Genomic DNA, 7,418 nt, shown 5'->3' on the forward strand with positions numbered 1-7,418 from the left:
ACTTCATGGGCTTGTCCAAGGCAAGAGGATACCCAAGGCGAGTAGGAACTCCGTTAAATGAGTCATCAGCTGAAACATCAGAAACACAAAGCTAACCAAGCCCCCTGCTACGGCACTAGGGCTATCACCAGAGAAGCCCTTCAGCTAGTCACGTTACTCTAATAATGATCCAAGCCTTTGCAGGACAACCTGCAAGGAACGCGTGGGCACTGATCTTCAGAAGGATCTGTTTGCCCTTACGTGTCATAGTCAACTTTGACCACAGCTAGTCCCTTCACATGCCATCTTCTACCTATTTTACACAACATAAAGCTTCTGCAGCCATGCCCCGCTTGAAAAATCAGCCCTAAGTGAAAGGAGGGCTGGGACAAATGAAAACTTGCTAGTGAGGCATGAGGCCATGACTTGTTGGAGCTTTTCTGCTAGGTGTAGAGCAGCTGCTGCCTTTATGGGATATCACCACAGTCCTCACCTGACAGCACCTGCCCAGTTTGCAGCAGTGAAGCCCCCACATGCTTACTGCAAAGAGAAAAAAAAAAAAAGAAAAATGTTCTTTGGGTCTGATGCTATTATGTGAGTGCAGCAGATAACTAAAAAAGCCTGTCTCATTCTCAAAATGTTAATAAAAGAAAACTGGAATGAAGGGGCCATCCTGACTTCACCTGAGGAAGCTACCAACAGACACTAACTTCACAACCCGCCTTCCTCCAGCCACGCGGGATCTGAAGCGCAGGCTTGAATTCCCCTTCCCACGAGCAGACTACCATTTGGCCACAGGCTCCAGCTCCTGCTGAGCTCACCGTGCAGTAAACCTCCAAGGCACCGAAAGCAGCTCAGCCCCCCTCCAAGTCCGGCGAACCCCAAGTGCTCCAAATCTATGCTGACCCTACAGAAACCACTGGTGCTTTGTCTGACTAAAGAGGGATGAACGGTCCCTGATGGCAGGGAAAAAGGGATCTAGATCACCAAATTCCCATGACAACAAAGGCAGGTGCTGTTTAGAAATTCCCCCTGCCTGCTGTTGGCTGTGTGTGTTTTGTCTGTGCACAGAACTCCCCTTCCCAGGGATGCTACTAGAGGTGTGCTGTCCAGAGAAAGGGCTCAGGCAAAACTGCTCGTGGCATCGAGAGAAAAGGCTAAAGGACGTGAAATCCCAGTTACCTAAACTTCCTAGAAGCTTCTCCTGTCCTTCAGAAAGGTGGCACTGATCTGTACTGGAAGACAGTCATTTGCATTTCAGCTCCACGGACTGGAAGTAGGTCATCCAGGCTGACAGACCTAAAAATTCGGAATGTCTGCTTGTGACTGTTCCAACAGGAAAAGCAGCAAATCGCTCCCACCATTAATCACTGGACTTTGTTCCAAACAGTGGGATCTCACCAGTGCCCTCCCCGACCATCGGTCCCCCAGGAAAGGCAGGAGGGTTTCTCTCAACCAGGCCAATTTCTTTCTTAACTTTAGAGCTGCCTCTGGCACAGATTCCCTGTTGATATGGAAACACTGGTTTGAATAAACAGTGCACACACCACAACAAATAAGGGTTTTGTGCCTCTCTCTGACTGACCATATTCATTCAGAGCCAGTTTTTGTCCCCTATACAAAGTGGAGATAACGCCAAGTCAGTAAACTCCCCTTATATCAATATATATTCATTTTCTATATGCTATTGCATCAGCACAGTAATAGCAAGTCCCTGATGAAACAGAATTCCTTTAAAAGATCTCCTTTATTTCACATCTTGAACATTAACGAAGTCCTAGCGACTCAACCATTTGGAGCTGCCAAGGACATTTTAACAGAGCACGACCAAAGGATTTATCATGGGAGGAGGGACAGAAGTGGAAACAGCAGCAGGAACTTCCCCAGCTTCCTATGGTCTGATGAAGGCTGTACTTGACTCTTCTCAATCACTTCCCTTCACAGACAAAGCTGAGAAAAATATTTTCAAATTATGAAGACTATGTGAATGAAGAGCTAACTGACAACCCTGGCTCTCACACCAAGTCATGGTTTGGGGTCAGACCTGCCCCCAGACTGGCACCAGCCCAAGCCATCAAAATGACTGGAGCCTAAATTCAAATGACAAACTGTTCCCTGGGCACTGCAAGGAACTTTAAAGCCCTGTCCTCCCCAAAATGCTCCTCAAACAGAGAAGGGATGGGGCTGCAGGCACGGCGTGGTGGGAGATGTCTCCATGGGAGAGGCAGAGTGAAACTCCAAGGTATGCTGCCAAAGGAGAGCTCAGCCCAAACACAGCTTAAGCAATACTAAGTATAAGCAAGGTCACTAATATTTCCACAGATTAATCATGGGATGCTTTCATAAACATTCTCCTGAAGCATTTGTGACTCAGATACTGCAACTACAGAGCAGTGCGTGGCAGCGTCGTCTGACACTGGCTAGAAAGCTGAAAACCACACAGAAGATCCCATCTTGATGTGCACTGAAACTAAGAGAGAATGGAAAAGTGATACCAGCAAATCGCCCAGCAGCCGGCTGTGCGGAAAAATCCCCAATCTCTTGGCACCCACAGCTCCCACCAGAAAAAGGATCACTTCTCCTCACTACAGGTCACCCAGTTCGGTGTTCCAGCTGGTACAGGCAGTGGGGCCAACTGTGGACCTGTCAGCACAGCATAATTGCACTGGAAATCCCTTGTATCTGCAGACGAGCCTTTAATAAAATCAGACAGGAGTGTAGGATGCCACCAGCAAGAGAGCATGAAGTTTGGGGTGCCCCTGTGCAGGTCTTCAGACCAGACCCCAGCTGACTGAACTGCCCAGCGCTTTTCTTCCATGGCCCTGTTCTGGGTGCTCTTGGACAACGGGCTACCTGCAAGCTGGCAGGAGTTCAGACAAGAGCCATTCAAACTAGAAAGTGGCCAAAAGACATAAATTTATCAGAAAAGCTCATTTGCATTAAATATATAGAAGATGTACAACTTGGCTAAGATGCATCTAAACCAGCAGAAGCATTAGGTCTTTTCTTTACATACATAGGTCCACTTTACATACACATATCACTCTCCCTCACCTTGCCCAGGTTTGCTGGAGAGTCCACCAGAAGCACTGGCTTCTTCTAGACCCACCAGTGCTGTGGATCCCATTAGGGTATCTTTTTTGACAGCTCAAGAAACTTTAATTAGGTCTCTCAGTTTGGGGTTATTCAAGATGGCGTTAGAGAAAAAACTGAGCAAACAGCTCAACCATAAAAAGCTAGAGGAATTCTGGAATTCCTGGTCTTTCAGACACTGCTCCAGTACCACTGATGTATCTGGAAACAGAGAGCTGAGATCCCAGGAAAGAAGCCCAGATGGTGATTTATTAATTTTAAAACAGCAAAGAATAATAAATGGACCCAAAGTGCCGCTGCCTCTGCTTGTCTACGTAGCTGCAAACAACCAGTACATTTACTGCAGCCAACACCTCATAAAATAAGACAAATGAAGGCAAATCACTTCTCTGTGCTGCTACCTCAGAAGCAGTGTTCCACCAACACCAATACAATGCAAGGGAACACCCCTCCTCTTCCCTCATTATCCTGACAAAACGTTGAACCAGCCCAAAGTGAAAACATGATAAAGCAGCAACAGCAAAATTCAGTGGCCTTTACTGAAGCTGTTTATCATCAGGGCAGTTGACCCAGGGCCTTGGCATCTTCAGGATGATGCACCAGCCTCTTCTGCCATCGCAGTGCAACATTGTGCCATGAATCAAACTGTCCTTCTCATGGCACAGAGGAGCCTGTTCATCCAAACTACCTAATCATGTTATTTATTTTATTATTTATCAATAATACAATTGTTTGCTTTCCATAAATTGAAGAGCGACATATTTTTCATTTAGCAGACATCCCAACCTAACCCTATCCCAGGACTTTATTACTTTCAGATTTCTGCCTCATTTTATGATTTCCTGCAGTCTTACTCTGATGGCAAAATTAGTTCATCCAGTATCAAGTATGAGAAGAAGAGAATTAGACAAAGCCAATGGACATCTTCTAACTCCAGCATTTTCCACCAAGTGATATGCCCTTTGCTAAAGTTACTAATCTAACTGCTTATCACACATCAAAACCACTTTATATCAGGGAGGAAAGAGAGAATAAAGACACAGATGTGAAAGACCCAGCAAGATTTGTTTAGAATTAGTTGATGTCTCTCTGCCCTGGCAGTGAGGGAATGGGCAGCCCTTTTTCAGCTGGTCCTTTAGAAAGAGCCTGAGAGTCCTCTGTTTTTTCCTGACTCTGGCCTTTTCCAAGAGGGACCTTAAGTTTATGCTCTGTGAAAGAGCTTAATGGTTACTAAGTAAGAAGATTAGCTCTAAAAAGTGTATTAAGAAGGCAAAGAGTATGAGAAAACAAAAAAATCCAAGATCAAAGTAAATCCCAAGTAAGCATAAACCCATCCCTTCCCAAGGGTACAGGAACCAACCTCATAACGCTTAATAGAGGTAAATCTGAGGACTACACTGGCCCTCAGCGCTGCCTGTCTGTCTTCTAACTCATCTCTGCGACAGGCGAGAAAGCCACTGAGCTGAAGGGGACATCTGAGCTGGGTCAGACCCTGTGGAGTGAAGCAAAGCCTGGCTCCTCATTACCCAGAGGTTTCAGTCACAGCAAAGCTGAAGGCTCTTCTCTGCTCAAGATCTGCTCCTCGTGATCGCTTACTGCTCCTCTGTGCCCGGAGGAGGCCAAGCCAATGGCCACCACCTCCATTGTGCCTTCAAAGAGCGGCATCTTTCCCGATTTCTCTGTAGGGATACCTCAGATCTTCAGGGACAACCTCTGCACATCCAGTGCTCTCCAGTACAGTCCAGAGCCACAACCTTGGCTAGATCTTGAGCAATTTTAACCTCTCTGAACCCTGCTGTGACAGAAGCACCCAGCTCACCCAGGTGCTGCCATGGCACAGATGTATGAAAGCATAAATACATCTGTCCTAGCTTAGGCCTCTTCATGGAGTTGTCTATGTTAGCAGGGCTTCTTCTGCAGCTAAGGAGGCAACTGTCCAAGAAGCAACCAGCCCACCTGAAACTGGAACTAACTTTTCAATTCCACCTCTCCACAGGGACTGAAAAAAGCTGAAGAGACCAGGCTTGACAACAGGAACCTCAAAGAAGTGCCTGTGTTTGGAGGGATCAATCTGGACATTTGACTTTGTAGCTGAGGTCCCAGATGCTTACTGCCTCATTACTGGAGTACCTAAATCAACCCACCACAACCCAAGCCACCTGAAAGCGGCCTGGCCCAGTTGACCATGCTCAAGCACTGATGCCAACAACAGGCCAGCTCCAAGAGTAGAGCGAAATTGCCAAGTGTATTTGGTAAGATGCCAGCACATGCCACTCTTCTGCAGAGAGCCTCCCCCTCCTGCAGTGTCCTCTTCTGACCTTCCAGGCTTGTTTTGTTGCCTCTAGCCTCAAAAGCTATGCTTGGAAACCACCAATTGTTGCAAACATGGAATTAAATGGAAAAAAATCAGTAGTCACTAGCAATGAGGCAACTGCAGTATGCCAAGAGATCTGCTCCTGATTTGGCTTCACAAGGAACAATCCCAAAGGCAGAATTATCAGTCATACGACTGGAGTCACCAGTTTTCTCCTTGGACCTTGCGACATCAAGAGGAAAGGAGGAAAGAGGCCTCACGTGGATGCCCAGGACCTGCCTGCTTTTCTAAAGGGAACTGCTGCTGAGCAGTGACAGAGCACATCAAGATGGAGAAAGTTAAATGTCACTGGGGTTGGAGGCTGGCAGTTGGGTAAGAAGACTTTTCTAGGTAGGCTGGAGGTACTGAAGACACATCTGCTTCCAAATGTTACAGCTCTGGCCACCAGCACAGTTCCACGAAGAGAAAGAGAGAGAAACAAAAAGAAATAACAGGGTAAAATCTTCTGAGAAGCACACTTCATACTTTGAGAGAGCATCCAGAACTTCTGCTTTAATTTTACTTAGATACCCTTCTTCTCAGTGAGAACCTACTGAAACACAGACCAAGGACAAAACTTGATCAAGACAGGAGTTTCAGTCAATTTGTAATGTAAATTGAGATCTACAGTGATTTCTCAGGCCAGCTTCAGAACGTGCACAGCACAAGGGTTCCATTGTGCAAAGTTCATCAGCAGGACACGGGCTAATTAACTAAGCAGCTTTTTGGAATGAGTTCATTGTCAAGTAATGACTTTCACTACAAACAGTCAAGCATTATCTACACTTAAAGTTAAAAACTTTGGAGCGCGCTTCCAAACTGGGTTTAATAACATATTTCACTATTAGCACTACCAAAACATCTCTTTCTATACCAAATTCTACACAAAAGTTCTATTATCTGTACGTGTCCAGAGACATTTCAGCAGGAGGAGTAGCTGAGCCTGTCTGCACTACTGAGATCTACAAAGCCTCCTCCAATGTTCAGCTCTAGTTTCCTGCTAGTCCATCTGGAAGACCCCAATTACAACATGACTAAAAACAAAAAACACAGCAATCTTTCCAATGAAAAAAAAAAGCCATTTTGCTATCCTTTTTCCCCAGGTGTGGCTGCATATATTAAAGGAAACAGGTATTTTGCAAACCAACCAATACAGGTGTACGTAGCAACTCTGAATACTGTGAGATCAATGCAAAACACAGTACCCCCACCTCTTTCTTTGAGTCAACTTAATGATACAAATAGATATATATTTATTCTTCAAATTTTTAATTACTCTGAACCCACATTTCTACACTGACTGTGCTGCTGTAGTCTGTTTAAGGCAGAGCTGCACATACAGAAGACCACAACCACCCATCATTTGAAGGAATAGAGTCATTCTCAGCTAGCCAGCACTCCTGCTTTACCCAAATAATTTTCCAAAGTAACTCTCATTTGCATTCAGGATAACCATGGGGATAAGAGAATGCCGAAAGACACAGGAGGGATAAAAAAAGATTCTCCGAAAGAAACAGCAAGGCTCTGAGAATAACCCACTTTTTGAAGCAAGACAAAGGTTTTTTGAAATTTGCACAGAGACCTTATTCAGATGCCAGTTTTCTAAGAGTTGAAATAAAGCCACTCTTACCCCTCACAGACTCTTCAGCTCTCTGAACGGATGAGAACACCCACAAAGACAGTCCGTAGGATATACCCCAGACATCACCCTAGTCTAAGAAATTGGTCAGACGTGTGGAGACTTGGCACTGAAGGCAAATTTTATTACTCTGGAACTGTTCTTCCACACTTACCTCCCAGCACCGTTGCCCTTCTGAAGGGATGCACAGTTGCACAGAGTGAGGCAGCATCTTCCACTCCACCAGCTGCTGTTGCAGAGACACATTGCCCTGAATGCTCCTGATCTACCCCACAGCCCTTGTGAATGCAAGCCCTGGAGCACTGCAGGACCTCAGCTCCTCGCTGTAACCCCTAAGGTTCCTCCTCTCAGCAG

The 7,418-nt window shown here is 45.7% G+C and overlaps 1 protein-coding gene across 1 annotated transcript in view; it reads right to left on the reverse strand.

Annotated features, from left to right (window-relative positions):
* LOC103778231 (electrogenic sodium bicarbonate cotransporter 1) overlaps positions 1 to 7,418 on the reverse strand; it is a gene marked incomplete at its 3' end in the record, with an annotated part of 115,082 nt that overhangs the window by 31,404 nt on the left and 76,260 nt on the right. The gene's annotated exons all lie outside the window — the stretch shown is intronic.

Source organism: Merops nubicus, unplaced genomic scaffold (assembly GCF_000691845.1).
Source record: "Merops nubicus isolate BGI_N331 unplaced genomic scaffold, ASM69184v1 scaffold13570, whole genome shotgun sequence".
Lineage (NCBI taxonomy): Eukaryota > Metazoa > Chordata > Aves > Coraciiformes > Meropidae > Merops > Merops nubicus.